The following is a 14,309-nucleotide window of genomic DNA, read 5'->3' as shown; positions in this document are numbered from 1 at the left end:
ATCAGAAAAGAATCTGATTCAGCTGCTCTCTTTGAAAGCAACTGCACAAACAAGCAAAACAATCAAACACTTCTCACATTCCAGTAAGCAGAAAAACAGAGATAATTACATGGAACACAGGAGAACTCACCATGACTAAAGCTCCAGTGCAGCTGAGGAATCTTGGTCTAACCGCTTTGCGACCTCACCTTAAACCTGCAAAGCTGTCGCAGGAGGTTTTTCATGGCAACTGTTACTAACAGTACTTCTCTATCAACTGCTAAAACCAGATACTTTATATAGCAGAGTGCAACATTCTTTCCAATGCAACAGTTTCTGAACAACTCTGGTCAAAGAACCACCTTTAAAAGAGATTTTGCCCCTTTTCTACGTGAATTAACTTGTAAGGAAAAATGAGCCATCACCCTACCTGCCAGCAGGGTCACAGAGCAAGAGGACACTTCTGATGTAGCACCCAGAATCCATACAGATTGAAGGGTAAATTCAATGTATAAGTCGGCTTGTACTGCCATTTTCTCCAACAGGGATACTGCTTTTGCTGTGCAAGAAATACTTAGTAGTTCATAAGCATAGGAGCACTTGAAGCTTCAGTAAGCTTTGTCCTAACACGCCTTCGTTTTCTGCACTTCCAAGCAATCTTTTCTAGCCAGAGATAGGGACCTTTAAATATGAGCCTGCTTCCCTTTAAGGCCAGCCGTAATACTTCCAAAATTATGTTGTTACAACTGAAAGATACATTACTGACACAGCTTCATGTGCAGCAGAACAGGTTTGAGACTTTCTTGCTAGTAATCTGATACTCCAATCCTTTAAAGAACCAAATTAAAATAAAAATACCACAGTAAGAAAATACAATTTTACAGATATAAAGCTCTAAAATAGTCAACATGTATGCCTTGGACGTCATGTAACACCAAGTTCAGAGAGTTGTTCCATTGACTAGGACTCCCAACTGTTCAAAATCAAAGCATGTGTAATTGATCACATTGAGTGTTTTCATGTGCCCCACATTCCCTGCATCTTCACTGTGAGCTTTCTCCCTACTTCTACAAACTGAGCACATCTACAGTTTACAGTGCAAAAGCCACTAAATAAACTATCTTCTCCAAAGATCATTCCAAACAGTAGGAGTCACATTCCTTAACCATACAGTTACAGAGTTAAAGTTTTAAGACTGGAGAACATTGTGCAAACTGTTTTAAGCAAAACTACTCCATCTAGATGAGGGAGCAAAAGAATTTGCAAGGCTTAAACCAAATGGTAAAACAATTACACAACGTGACTTACCCCTCCATGGAAAACTCCTATATTAATACTTATTCTGAGCCTGTATATATTTGCATTAAACTTTAAAGTTTATTAAAGCAATATTGATGTAATTTGGAGCCTTTATAGATTTATTTGGGTTCCAAGCAGGCTCAGGGGTTACTCTGCAGGAAACTGTTAGGGGCTAATAAAAGGTAGAGAGAAAGGTAGGATCTGCTTCAGGAAAAAGAAAAAAGAAAAGAAAAGAAAAGAAAAGAAAAGAAAAGAAAAGAAAAGAAAAGAAAAGAAAAGAAAAGAAAAGAAAAGAAAAGAAAAGAAAAGAAAAGAAAAGAAAAGAAAAGAAAAGAAAAGAAAAGAAAAGAAAAGAAAAGAAAAGAAAAGAAAAGAAAAGAAAAGAAAAGAAAAGAAAAGAAAAGAAAAAGGAACTTAAAGAATGGTTTAAACTCAAGAGCTATAGGATTTTTAACTATCCCCATTACTATCAGGCATGCATTTTTTAAAATTTATTAGCCAAAGTGGGGGGGAGCAGGGGCACAGGTTATAATACTTTTCCATTTTTAACCAGTTCTTCCGTCCTCTTGCCACATTAAAAAAGCTCATAGAAAGGACACCAAGTATAAAAGCAAAACAATGAATGGTACTCACTAAGAGGCTATTTGGCAGCCAAGACAACAGCAAGAGCATCTGTGATATGTACACAGTGAGATTTCCAGTATAAGGGAACATACATGAAGTCAGTGTAGCAGGATGTCTGTATTTGTTCATGTTTATAGCATACATTTAAATGACTTTTAAATGTGTATGAAAGTTTTTCTGACAGTAAGAACCTCAAAGTTGGAAGACTGTATATAAATACATGCAGAATGTACATCTTTTGTATTATACAATCTTCTTCCTTTGGTGAGCTTTGTACAGAGGCCTGTATAAATACAGGCAACAGTCCAAGAAAGAACATTTTAGGACTGAGATGCGCACTTATTCAATGGTTTTAGAAAAACATATAAGGATGAACTGTGAATTAACCACTAAATAGTTCCCTATATAACCTCTATCAAACAACACATTCATATAAATCTGCCTAAACACCAATAAGGTTGTGTTTGGCAAATGATGCGGTAGTAGTAATATTTTCTGAAATAGCACTAAGTGTCTGAAGTCAGTGATTTACTTTTTAGCACCACACTCAACTGTTGTCTCAGACAAGATGTTACTAAAACAAGTATTACTAGAAGGCTATAGTGTTCAGCCTGGCCTGATTTTTATCCATTTATTTACTGTGATTTCAAAAACTTCACTAAAAATGCCTCCTTGACAGTTGAGCATTTTTCAGCACTTACATGCATGTTAAGGAACGACAAATGGAAAGATTAAAAAAATGTCTTTCATGGGTAATTATTTTTTTTTTTCACTTTAAAATGATAAAATACTTTTTCCCCATGTTGAGCATTTTTATGGAGAAATTAAGCATTCCCTGCTCCAAAAGTTGGCAATTAAGAGAAAGACTAAGAACAACCATGAATTCTGAAGCCCTCTGAAGTACCGATAACAATTAATGTTGTTAATACTTTTTACACACTGTATTTACACATTTTAAACATAAACATCAGTATGTGGTGATCAAAGTGCAGATGTTCAATAAACATCATTGCAATCTTTCTTACTGCTAATGTAACTCATGCAAAAACCCCTTGGTTAAGGCCAAGCCTATACACAACAGGTATGAGTAGTGAGCCTACTAAGGGACTACTATTAGAATATCTTTTCCAACTACTTTCACAAAAGGAAACTAGTCAGGGAGACAACTAACCTCAAAGACTTTAAAAAATATAATCAGTTGCAGACTGATTACAAAATACTTCTCCAAGTCTTGTGGTTTAAAACTGATTCTGTACTCATCCTGCACAGCAATATGTGATTGCAGGAAGGAGAGAAATGGTGCGCTCCAGAGGGGTTCTGAAATTCTGTTGTTCTTGGTGTCAACCAAACTGACAAACCCCAAAACATTTGTGGTAAAGCTGTTTTGTAACTCAGTGAGTTAACATGGCAACTTTTGTAATAGCTGATGGGTCCCATAAGAAAATAAATTTAAAGAAAGTGACCTCAGAGCTACACCCACTGTGCAGTTTTCCTCTATCCACATTTTCAACAATCAGTCAATCTCAAATCAACTCAGTCCACTTAGAGATACAGGGAAAGAAATTGCTTTAGTGACTCAGCTGCTTATCTATCTTTGGAGAAAGGAAGATTGAAAATTTCTCACATGGTTGATAATTTCTGCTTATGATTTGGAAAATCTAAAAGGAAATGCAAAACCTACAATACTAAACCACTATTTCTTGAAATTGCAAGTCAAATATTGGACAACTAATTTGAGTTGTTACTAAGTAATTTATCTTTGTCATTAACACTGCAGGAATACTAAAGCCCTCATATTCTTTGGTGTATACAGTTTATTTGCTACACTTTTCCCTTTTTTAAAATAGTGAAAGTCAAGTAGCAAGTCTTATTCCAGTTTGCAGTCTGTATTTTTCCACTCAATTAAAACTGTAGAGTAATGGCAATTCCACATTATTGTGCTGATACATATGAAGCAATGAAAGCATTCCAGCCTCGGGCAATGTAAATCCCAGTGCAATGCTTAGTCCTTAAACAAAGGTCACATGTGGGAGCACAGAAGGGTGGGAGAACTGGTAATACCAATAAAAACTCTACAGACAAGGTCTCTGCACCAGCCCAGCACAGGTGATGCAACCCCAGAAAGCAGCACCAAGCTCCATCAACCCTTTCTGATATTAGCCCAGAGAATCTGAGGTGTCTTTCCCTTGGCTGTGGACTTGGGCCACCTCGTCCTCCAAAATCCATGATACTTTACACACATGAGAGTGGATTTTGCCTCACTGGTGATTTTTGGCTGCCACTAACAGACAATAAACACTACATGGCTTGCAAATAACTTGACATTATTTCTTTGAATTTTGCATCAACTAATAAACCAACACATGTTTTACAGATTATTATTTTTGTATTGTAAGTAGGATAAAAGCATCTGGAGTTATCTGACAATAATAGTAGGAAAATAAAGTTATTTTCAGTTTCTCCCTGTCAGGTGTTTTCTTTATGATGTCTCTGCATGTCCCATGAACTCTGCAATCTTCACATCAGCAGTACTTTTCACAAGTGCAAGACTCTCTCCTCATTACACCCGTGTCACCTGCATTTCGATATTCTGCCCACACCCGAATGTCAGCTATGACACACTGACTACACAGGAGGGAGTAGCTCGGCAAGATTCCTTGGGAGCTGCAACAGCACAGGAAGTGAGAACAGTGTGGAAGCTGGCAGGAGACAGACCTGTCACCCCTGATCCGTACCTAGAAACCCCCAGTTTAGACCTTTGGGGCTCCCTTTTTCCAGGGCTGGGAAAAGAGGGTCTGGCAGACACATGCACCAAAAAAAAAAGGTAGTTCACACCATCTGAAATGTGATCTCATCAGAAAGCAACTAGAACAAGAAAAGCAGAGACAAGGAGTAAAGCCCCAGATCCCTTCAGAGAAAAGGGGAAATAAAACATGAGCAACTGGCAGGGATGGGAGGGTCTAATTCTCAACTGGGATGAGGGGCAGCTCCAGGAAAAAGGGAAACCTAACAGTGAAGACTAAACAGGAAAAAGGAAAATAGAGACACGGGTGTAAATTCAGGAAGGAGGTAGAGAAAACATGTCACAACTTGTTAACTCACAGTAAGCTGTTCACACACACATTTTTCCTAGCACAATACAGAAGACTAACAGTAATTAGCAATGTCTGTGACCCTAATCAATAGCTTACAATAGTTATCTTAATATTTTACTATCCTGATTAGGCAAGAAAACATTTAGGAGCCATTCAATCAATCAGCATCCTCCTCTTACTTTTCTTTAAATTATTGATTCCAACCAATTCCTTTACTTGGAAAGTAAATAGAAAATAGCACATAGTTTAGTAAAGATGTTTTCTCAGTTCTTTAGAAAATCTACTTGCAGTTTGAAACACTAACTACCTAAGAAGCTAAAATGGTATTTTGCATCCTCATTTCCTCTTTTGCTGAAGCAACCATAAGAATTACTGATACAAAAGGAAGGCTGTTGCCTCAAAATAACTACATGTTTATTTACACAGCTAATGTATGTTCTAAAATTGAAGGCAATGCAAACCTTGCACCTAGGAGTGAAGCTTGTTCTCTTATCAATTGCTTATTTCCACAAGCATGCAGCTGGGTGTAAGAGCCTGCTGGCAGAAAGGCCAGGCAGGAAAGGCTCCTGGCTCTGCAGCTGATACCTCCTGCCCAAGCTCAGGAATCACACCCTACCTGCCACTGCTGGTTCAGGTGAGGAACAGGCTTTCCAGGCAAACAGAGATGTCCTAACAAGAAGCTAAGTCCATTTCAAAGTGAATACATAAGATGAGTAATGGAAAGTTACTCATGGAAAAATTGGTAATTCCCTTCTTGCATACTTTTACATTTTAGAGAACAAAATGAAGTTTTCCTGAAAACACACTGGAGCATTAGCTCTGCCAGAAAGATGCTTCATCTGGATAAATCACTTTAGCTCCTTTACTGACAAAACCTTCTAAGCCAGTGTGAGACTAGATTAAGAGCTCTAACTAGTCAGAACGACCAAATATCCACAAGTATTTCCTGCTTTGCTATAGCACTGGAATCACACTGACTAGATGAGGTTGTAAGCCAAACAAAGGTCACATAGAATTAAAAGCATCTAATTTGTAGCAAAGGTAGTTGTTCAGCTGACCATTGTCATGCAAGTTCAAGTAAACTTCCTAACTATAGAACATAATTATTGGAATTCCATAGTCTTGGCTCCTAGAACAACTGCATGTTCTTTCCTTCCTGCCCATATAACTTCTGTATTTTTTTTTCCAAATACCCAAGAATAAAGTACTTTAGCAGACACTGGACAGCCTTTAAGCCACAACAAGTAAGAGGGAAAACTCTGGAGCTCCTTATGAAGTGACTGAAGAAGAATGAAAGTCAAGCTCTACAAAATCAAAAGGCAAAAACCTAAACTAAACAAATTATGTTCTCTAAAGGACCCTCACTAAATTCGAGGTCAGAGATCCACCAGGCTCCTCCTTGTGCTCACCTGCGAACAGCCTGGCCATTCTGTGCCAGGTATCAGCTGTTCTGTATGTCATACAACTGCCATGTATTATTTATCATTTTACTTGCTGTCCCAGGGCAAACCCCAGCTTTTCCAGTCTGGACTCCAGTTCAGCCGCAATTAAAACAAGCAAAACAGACCGACCCACCTAAAAGTCCAAAATAACCTACCAGAGAAAAGGAAGCACCGACAGCCTGAAAGGGGAACTCGGTGTAGCTACACTCATATAGACTATCACATAAAGCCAGGAACACACAGTAATAATAAGAGTAAGGGTAGAGCCCCGACAGGGACAGCATCTACCTGGCACCACCAGCAGCTTTATCCTCGTAAAATTCCTAGAAGGTGTCAGCCCGGCAGGCTCAGGCACAATCTCTTTAGCGCAGGATCACGCCGCAAAACTTCCAGCCGAGGTGCAAGTCAGAAGAAAGCGCCCTTTGCCGCCGCCGGCCCGGGGGCTGCCGACAGCGACCCGGGGGCCCAGCGCTGCGGCCGGGGGGGGCAGGGCCCCGCGGGGGCCCCGAGGCGGCTGCCGGCGCCAGCCGGACCCTCTGGGCGCAGCAACGACTGCCCGGGGCGGGGCAGCGCCGGGCGCCGGCGGGACCCCCGGGGAGGAGCGGGCAGGCGGCGGCAGCCCCGGCCGCTCTCCCCGCACCGGCGCCCCCCGGGCCCCCCTCTTCGCTTTCCCCCCCCCCCCAACCCGGGGCCTCGCTGAGGAGACGAGAGACGGCGGCGCGAGCCAGGCGCGAGCCAGGCGCGAGGGCACGCGCCCGCCGCCGCCCCCCGGCCTCCCCTCCCAGCCGGAGGAGAGGGGCCGCCCCTCCCCTCCCGCCCCCTCACCTGGCAGGGGGGCTCCGCGGCGCCTCCGGCAGGCAGGCGGCGAGCGGGAGACGGCGGCCGTGCCGAGGAAGCTCCGTCAGGACCGGCTACCCACACACAGCGGGCCCCGCAGACGACCCGACTCCCCAGGACGGCGCTGCTGCTGCCGCCGCCACCGCCGCGCACAACAAACTAACTCCGGGCGCCGCCGGCCGCGGCCCGGCCCTGCCCGCGCGCCGCCCCCCGCGCGCGCCCCGGGGGAGGGGCTCTGCCCCTCCCGGCCCCGCCCCTCCGCCCAGCGGGGCCGCCTATTGGCTGGGGAGCAGCGAGGGGGGCGGGGCGACGCCGGGGCCGCGGGCGGGCGGGCAGGACTACAGCTCGCGGCGTGCCTCGCGCCCCGCGCGCCGCCCGGCCCTTTAAACGCGCCCCGGTGCGCCTGCGCGCGCGCGCGCGCGAGGCGAGGTGAGTCCAGGCCAGGCCGGTGTGCTTCCGCCTTCGCGCCGCGAAAGTAGTCCCGGTGTGTTGTTTGAACTCCCGCTCCGTGCCCGGTTGCTGGGTGAGCGGGGGGGTGGAGGGGGTGGGGAATTGCGGTGGGTGCTCCCGGCCTGGTTGGGGTTTCTCCTGGGTGGGGGGGGGCGGCTCCGCCGGGGGAAGGAGGAGAGAGCCGAGCGGGGCTGGGGGCAGCGGCAGGTCCGTGCGCGTGAGGGAGGCGGCAGCGGCCGAGGGGCGCGCGCTGGTGCCGGGCCGCCCCTCAGCGCTGAGGGAGGGAGGGAGAGCGGGGGAGCCGCGGGCCCCGCTCCTGCCCTGGGCGGGGAAGGGGGTTGGTGGTCGCCCCGGTCTTGGCCGCGGTGGGCAGCGGGGAACGAGCCCCCTTTGCCGCAGCCGGCGGCCCCGGGCCGGGCTTCCTCAGCGGCCTTGGCCTGGCAGGCTTCGCTGCCGGCCTCCCCGCGCCCCGAGCTCGCCGGCGGGCCGCTGGTGAGGGGGCTGCTGGGGGTGGTGGGGTGTTTGCCACAGCTTGTGCTGGGTGAGGGGGAGCAGCTCGGCGAGGGGCTGGACACTTCTGCTGCCTGTGTTCTTCCTTATAACCCTTCTCTCTTCCCTCAGCTTCCCTGAAGTGGTGAGAGGTAATAACGGTTGATGGGTCCTGAATTCTGTTTGTTTATTGTTTCAATATGTGCACTTGTCCCCTTGTCGAGCAGGTAATTTATCATAGTATGGTTTTCTGATGCTTCTTTCCAGTGAGAGGTTTTCACATTCAGGTTCCTGTTCCTGAGGAACTTCAGTTTCTTACCGTTGAGGTGGCAAAAAAAGAAAAAAAGCCCCAAGCCTAGAATTGAAAACACTAGAGCCACGTGCCTTGTGAGGCGCCATTCCTTCAAATCCCCTGAAATACCAACACTAGAGGGAAACTGCCTGGTCCTCACTTCCTGGAGCAAAGTGAAACTCAGTATTGTTATGGTGTTGGACCTTTGAAGAGAGCTAGGGAGTTGGATGTGGATGTTGTCTGTTGGAAGGTATTCAAAGGAAAGAATCCCCAAATCATCTTGCGAGTGAGAAAGATTGGTGTGACTTAGTGGCATCTAGGAAAACCAGAGAAGGCAGGACAAATATGAACTTTTTTTTTATTTTTACACAGTAGAAAAAAGGGGAGTCCTGTTCACAGAGAAGGGGAGCTTCTGTTTTCTGGAGAAGTGGCCTCCAGATTTTTTGGGCTGTGCATGCCTATCAGTAAAAAAATTTTAGTATGCTCCCACAGTATATGTATATTTATCAGTTATGTACAAGTAATGCTGTCCTGATATATACACTATAAAACATATTCAAAAGTAGAAATTAAGAAAGGATACGATAAAGAGGAAATAAATGCTTTTAAAATAGTATTTATCAACGTTAGAAAAATCTTTTCTTTCCACACCTCAGTGGATTGTCTTGCATGTGTGTCCCACTTCAGAAATCAATGTTTTGTTTTGCAACTTAGGTTGCAAAATTTGGTGAGGAGTCCTCTCTTCTAGGCAAATAGGAGCTGGGTTTCAACTAAGTGCTAGAGCTAGTGCAGGGGAAATTTTTCATTGGTTTATAGTTAATACCTTTTTTCAGTAGGCCAGGTCTTGTTAGATCTTTGAAAACACGATTCTGTCCTGTGTAAAGTCACACAGGTGCACTAACCTTGGCTGGGGCCACATAGTGAGGGAACTGGGCACAGGAATTTGGGGGAACCATACTCTCTCAAGTTTATGCATCTTATTCTGAATTAATAATCCTTAATTTCATAAGGCTGTAAGTATAATCAACTGTTGAAAACAAATAATTTATTTTTGTGACCTGTTAATTTTTTTAAATCCATATGTGCAGGGAAACAAGCTCTCTGGTATTTGAAGATATTAGTGAAATGCCTTTTTTCCTTTTTGGTTTTCTCACACAACTATTTTATGTGTTTGTTAGAGGGGAAGATATACTCTGTGTTCCTAAAGTTATACCAGTTGCTGGCAAATACTGTAGCTTTAGAGTCCAGGAAATTGAGGGGAAATGAGTGAATTTTTTTACTCCCCTTAGAAATCTGGCATGTCTCAAAATAGAAATGGAGATTATTAGTTCTGAGGTGATCTAGGCTTAGAAACGCTGGCTAAAGCAGCGTATTAAGATTAGACTTAAAATTCTGAAGTTAGCTTTTTTATAGGATACTAGTAATTTTCAAAATAGAAAAGCTAATGATGGTGTGAACTAACCCTATTGTCTTGATTGTAAATTGAATTTTTAATTTTTTCCATTTGGTCACTGATGGTGCAGCACATGGAGGGTGCACAATCTGTGGCTCAGAAAAGGGAGCAGAGAATCATGTTTCTTAAAGGGATGTTTCTCTTGTACTCAACAACAGTGTTCAAATCTGTGCTCCTGACTGTTAGGAGATGCCTATAACAAATTCTAGTCCTTTGCAAGAAAGCAAATGAGAGAGGTTCTGACTGTCTTCCATCTTCTGCTTTTGCAGGACACCTTCCATCAAGAAGCCCAGGCTTTCTGTGTCTGATGGCCAGGGACTGCACAGAGAACTGAGAAGACATTTCCAGTGCTCCTAGACTTCTGAATGCCAGCAGGGAAGGTGAGCTGTGTTTTCACTTTGTACCCACACCACCAAGTTATTCTTAGGATCCGAGCACAGGGATCAAGAAACTTGTAAACTAACGTGTTCAAGTTACCTTTGTAAGCTTTCTTTGTTAGTGCATCTGTTCACAATGTTTTTAAATAAAGGGTCACTTAGTATCAAGGTGTGCCCAATTAGTGAGGTCACCTGCCAAAGCAAGCTCAGTCCTCTTTGATTAAGTAGAGTTTGTTTTAGGGCAGGTTCTTGGATGAGATTTTTCTCGAGCTTACCACTGGCTGAACCAAAGGCTGCAGGCAAATTTGGAGCATGTTTCATTAGAACAAGCTCATATATGTTTCTGAATTCTTGCTGTTCCTCCTGCCCAGGGTGTAGCTGAAAAACTTAAGTTTTCCTGCTCGCTGTTACTGAGGCACACACAGAGCTGTGCTGATTTTTTTTCCAGTATTGTGATGTCTGTTGTCAGAAACTGTTGGATGTTGGAGCACAGGTGAAGAGGCTGTTCTTGCTATAATAGAGATGACTTTTCTGATAATGGTGTGTGGGAGAGAAGATTAACTCCAAGAGAATGTATATGCATTTTTTTGAGAACAGAGGTGAATTAAGAGAGGTTATCTTTTTTCTTTTTGCTAGGTTTTTCATGTACTCTAATCATGTTCTTTCTACCTTAATTTGGCTTTGAAGAGCTCCTAAAACTAAGTTGCTTTCTGCATTACTCTAAGCTTTTTTTTTTGTTCTATGATTTTCCTTAGAGAGTGGGAATGTTTCTTACATTCATGGTAACTCTTAAACTTCAGTTCTTTTTAAGAGATGAAGAGCGATGGCTGAAAACATTTAGATACTAAATGCTCACTAAGTATGAATTTACTAAGAACAGTTTGTTTTCAGAAACCATTATTATTTTCACCAGTGGATTTGTTCATTAAAGCAGCAAAGGCTTGTTGGTCTCAATTTTTAAATACCCTGTGCAAGTGGTAACTTAAACTTGTATTAGTAATGTAGGCCAACCTCCACTGGCAGGATCTGCAATGCTGGCCACGTTGTATTGCTGTCTAGCTGCAGAACTGACTTGTCCTTTTACCTGTGGCATCAGTAGTGCAGCCATCAGCTCAGATGGCAGCCCTTAGCTTTCACTGCATGTAGTCTGAAACTGGTCTTTGAGTTTTGAGGGCAAAACAACTGCATCTGGGTTTGTACATGCACCCCAGTGGGATAGGTCAGGGGGAAGCAATTTAAAACAGACTGGTCTTGTAGTAAGCTCTTTTATAACAGGACTGTTGGGATATCTGTTAAAGCTTTTTGTATACAAGTTAATCCCACAGAGGGTTAATTTTTATTAAAGGAATAACTTTGTTCATACCTACCTGCTGGGGACAAACCTGAGTGTGGTGTTCTGTTTCTGAAGGGTAGTTCAGAACTTACTTCATAAGTTTGATAAGGATGGTTTTTGGTGAGCTGTAGCTGTAGCTAGTTCTGAATTACTCAGTTTATCTGGGAGAAATCTTCATTCTGTGTTAGAGGGGAACAAAACCAATTGCAGTGCAATAACCTCTTAAGTTCTAAATTTATTAGGGAATGTTCTTTTTTCCTTGACCTTACTCTTGCAAACACTGGTGCACTTTGAAGAAAACTTGTCTTTCAGAAATGACAAATTAGAACATTACTGAGTAGATTTTTAAAGTAGTAAATATGTTAAATGGTGTGCTAAGTTGTCTTAGAAGAAGCCTATTAACAGTTTTGATCCCATAAACAATCCTGATTTCCTTTGCAGGACACTAGGGCCATAGCTGACTTTGGCTGACTGATGTTAATCTTTTGGACTGTGCCTCTTATATGACATGCAATGAATAACAAATCTTATAATTCACTGTTTATTAAATTCTTATGACTTGGATTGTTCATACTGTTTCTTTGGGTAAAAGGGAATATCAGACTTGAGAGTGTGTCTCTTGGGAATTACGGCTGGGACAAGTAATGAGGTGAGCAGCTGATGCTCAGCCTGTAGTTCAAAAAATTGTGATAGCATGAAAATGGGAAGGGTTGTAGTCAAAAGATTGAGTGGCATAAAGTTTTGTTATGGATTATATTAATGTGTGCAGTACATAAGAGTGAGGATAGTGAAAGTGTCAGTTATTCATTGAATCCAAGAGACTTAAGACTGATGGAATTTATTTCTGAATAGCTTTTAATTTTTTTTTCTTCTAACTAATACAGAACAGAGGGTTTCTTGGCAATTTAGTGAATTACCAGGGGAAAGTCTGCTTTAGTTTTATAGTTGTGTTCAAGTGTGAAAAGATAAAGTCATAGCTTTAATTATACAGTGGTGTCTGAAGGATTGTTTCCAACCAAAAGAAACTCTCAACCAAGTGTACTTAGCTGCCATTCAAAATATTTGTCATCTCAAGAACTTGCTAGGACTTAAAGTCCTCATATATCTGATTTGTGCTTTCTGCTTGGTGGTGTCATTCTGAAGGAGCTTGAGCCAGTGAGTCTTTGCTTCTGTTGCCCTCTGATGCTGCTAGCACTCTTGCATGTGTTTGGCAAGTTGTTTTGAAGAGCTTATGAGAAGAAAACTTTTTTATCTAGCTGGTAAGTGACTTTGAGGACTTGGACAAGTTGAAAACCAAACAGTTTGCATCAACACCCATGTATGCGTGAAGGAGATAAGTGTGATTGGTTGTGAAGAAGACTGGGAGTAATAAGATGGGGAAGTGGTAAGGCCTGTGGTTTCAGTGTAACATAAAGCTACCCTGTACAGAATCAAGGGAATACTCAGCCTTAGTTGCTCTGAATCCATACTGATACAATAAGCAGTTACTTAAAGGCCAGTTCTGTTCCTTTATTCTAATGCTTATCTGCTTATGCAGCAGTTCAGGGGGTGTTGTCAGGGGGGATGTGACTCTGCTTCCCTTTCAGCCCCTGAACCAGATTGCTGCAATTGCGTGCACCACTTCAGGCTCAAGAGAACCAGACATGGCACTGTGGGAGGAATGGGACAATCTCCTTAGGTGTCACTAGTTGTGATGTTGAGTTAAACTGCACTGGGTAACTAGCTACTCAAATGGTGCAACTCATACCTGGTTTGTCCCCTTGAAGTAGTAGATGTCCCAGCAAGTGCAGGGAATGACAGAGATTTGGGGATTTAAAAAAGCAAACCACAAACAAGCTTAATGGATGACTGGTATTTTTTTATTATTATGGTGGGACCTAAATATGTACAGAATCCTGCAGTTGCTTGCTTTAGTTGGCTGAGTTCTCGGACAGTCTTAGCCAAATGGTGGTTAAAGGAGGTCTGACTTCGTAGTGTCTGTTCTGTAGTTCCTTTTATTTCAGGTAAGTGGTATGACATGAGTTAGTGTCTTTTGTGAACTTGTGTTTGTTATTTAAGAAAGAAATAGTTTGTTTCTCTTGGAATTCCCTTGACTGCTATTTCAAAACCTTGGATATAAGATGATGTGTTGTTTTAGAGTACTGCTTGCTGAAAACAAGTAATTGACAGAACGTCAGTAATGCAAATGTACTTTTTTTTGGAAGGATGGACTTTGTAATTTGTGTAGTAGTAGGCTAAGTAATGTTCTCAGGCTTATGGCTCTGCAGCTATAATTATTTTTGATCAAAGATTGAATTTCTGAAGTATTGGAGTTTAGTGTCCTGTATTAGTGTTTGAAATATGCTGTGCCTCACAAAATGTTGAACGTGTCAGTCTCCATAGTTGGAAAAGTGGTGGAGAGCTGTGGCAAAATGAGTTCTGGTAACAGTATGAAATTGTACATCAGAGAAAACAGATCAACACCAAGCAAAGGGCTGAAAACAGTAAGCTGTGAATCTTCTTTCACACTTTTAAATCTGGAGTTTGCTAATATCAAGAAAATGGGGGGTGGGGAGGAATAATCCCAGTACAGGATAAATGGCACACTAAGGTAAGAGAAGAAAGCTCGATGTATGTTGCAGTTTCAAGGTTTTGTTTGT

General features: G+C 42.9%; 2 protein-coding genes across 8 annotated transcripts in view; one reads left to right on the top strand and one right to left on the bottom strand.

Moving 5' to 3' along the window:
• Positions 1 to 7,447, bottom strand: part of PEAK1 (pseudopodium enriched atypical kinase 1) — a 113,664-nt gene extending 106,217 nt beyond the window's left edge. For both annotated transcript variants that reach the window (XM_051628463.1, XM_051628464.1), the window contains exon 1: positions 7,265 to 7,447. The gene's annotated coding sequence lies outside the window, so the exon portion shown is untranslated. The remainder of the gene's footprint in view (positions 1 to 7,264) is intronic.
• A 264-nt stretch (positions 7,448 to 7,711) lies between these two features.
• Positions 7,712 to 14,309, top strand: part of HMG20A (high mobility group 20A) — a 39,755-nt gene continuing 33,157 nt past the window's right edge. For 2 of the 6 annotated variants that reach the window (XM_051628057.1, XM_051628062.1), the window contains exons 1-3: positions 7,712 to 7,799; positions 8,348 to 8,442; positions 10,230 to 10,340. The gene's annotated coding sequence lies outside the window, so the exon portion shown is untranslated. The remainder of the gene's footprint in view (positions 7,800 to 8,347; positions 8,443 to 10,229; positions 10,341 to 14,309) is intronic. The other 4 variants (XM_051628059.1, XM_051628060.1, XM_051628061.1 and 1 more) reach the window with 4 other exon arrangements.

The sequence above is a fragment of the Apus apus genome, chromosome 10 (genome assembly GCF_020740795.1).
Source record: "Apus apus isolate bApuApu2 chromosome 10, bApuApu2.pri.cur, whole genome shotgun sequence".
In the NCBI taxonomy this organism is placed as follows: Eukaryota; Metazoa; Chordata; class Aves; order Apodiformes; family Apodidae; genus Apus; species Apus apus.
Note: the sequence above shows the minus strand (reverse complement) of the source record. Positions and strands in the feature narration are given on the sequence as shown.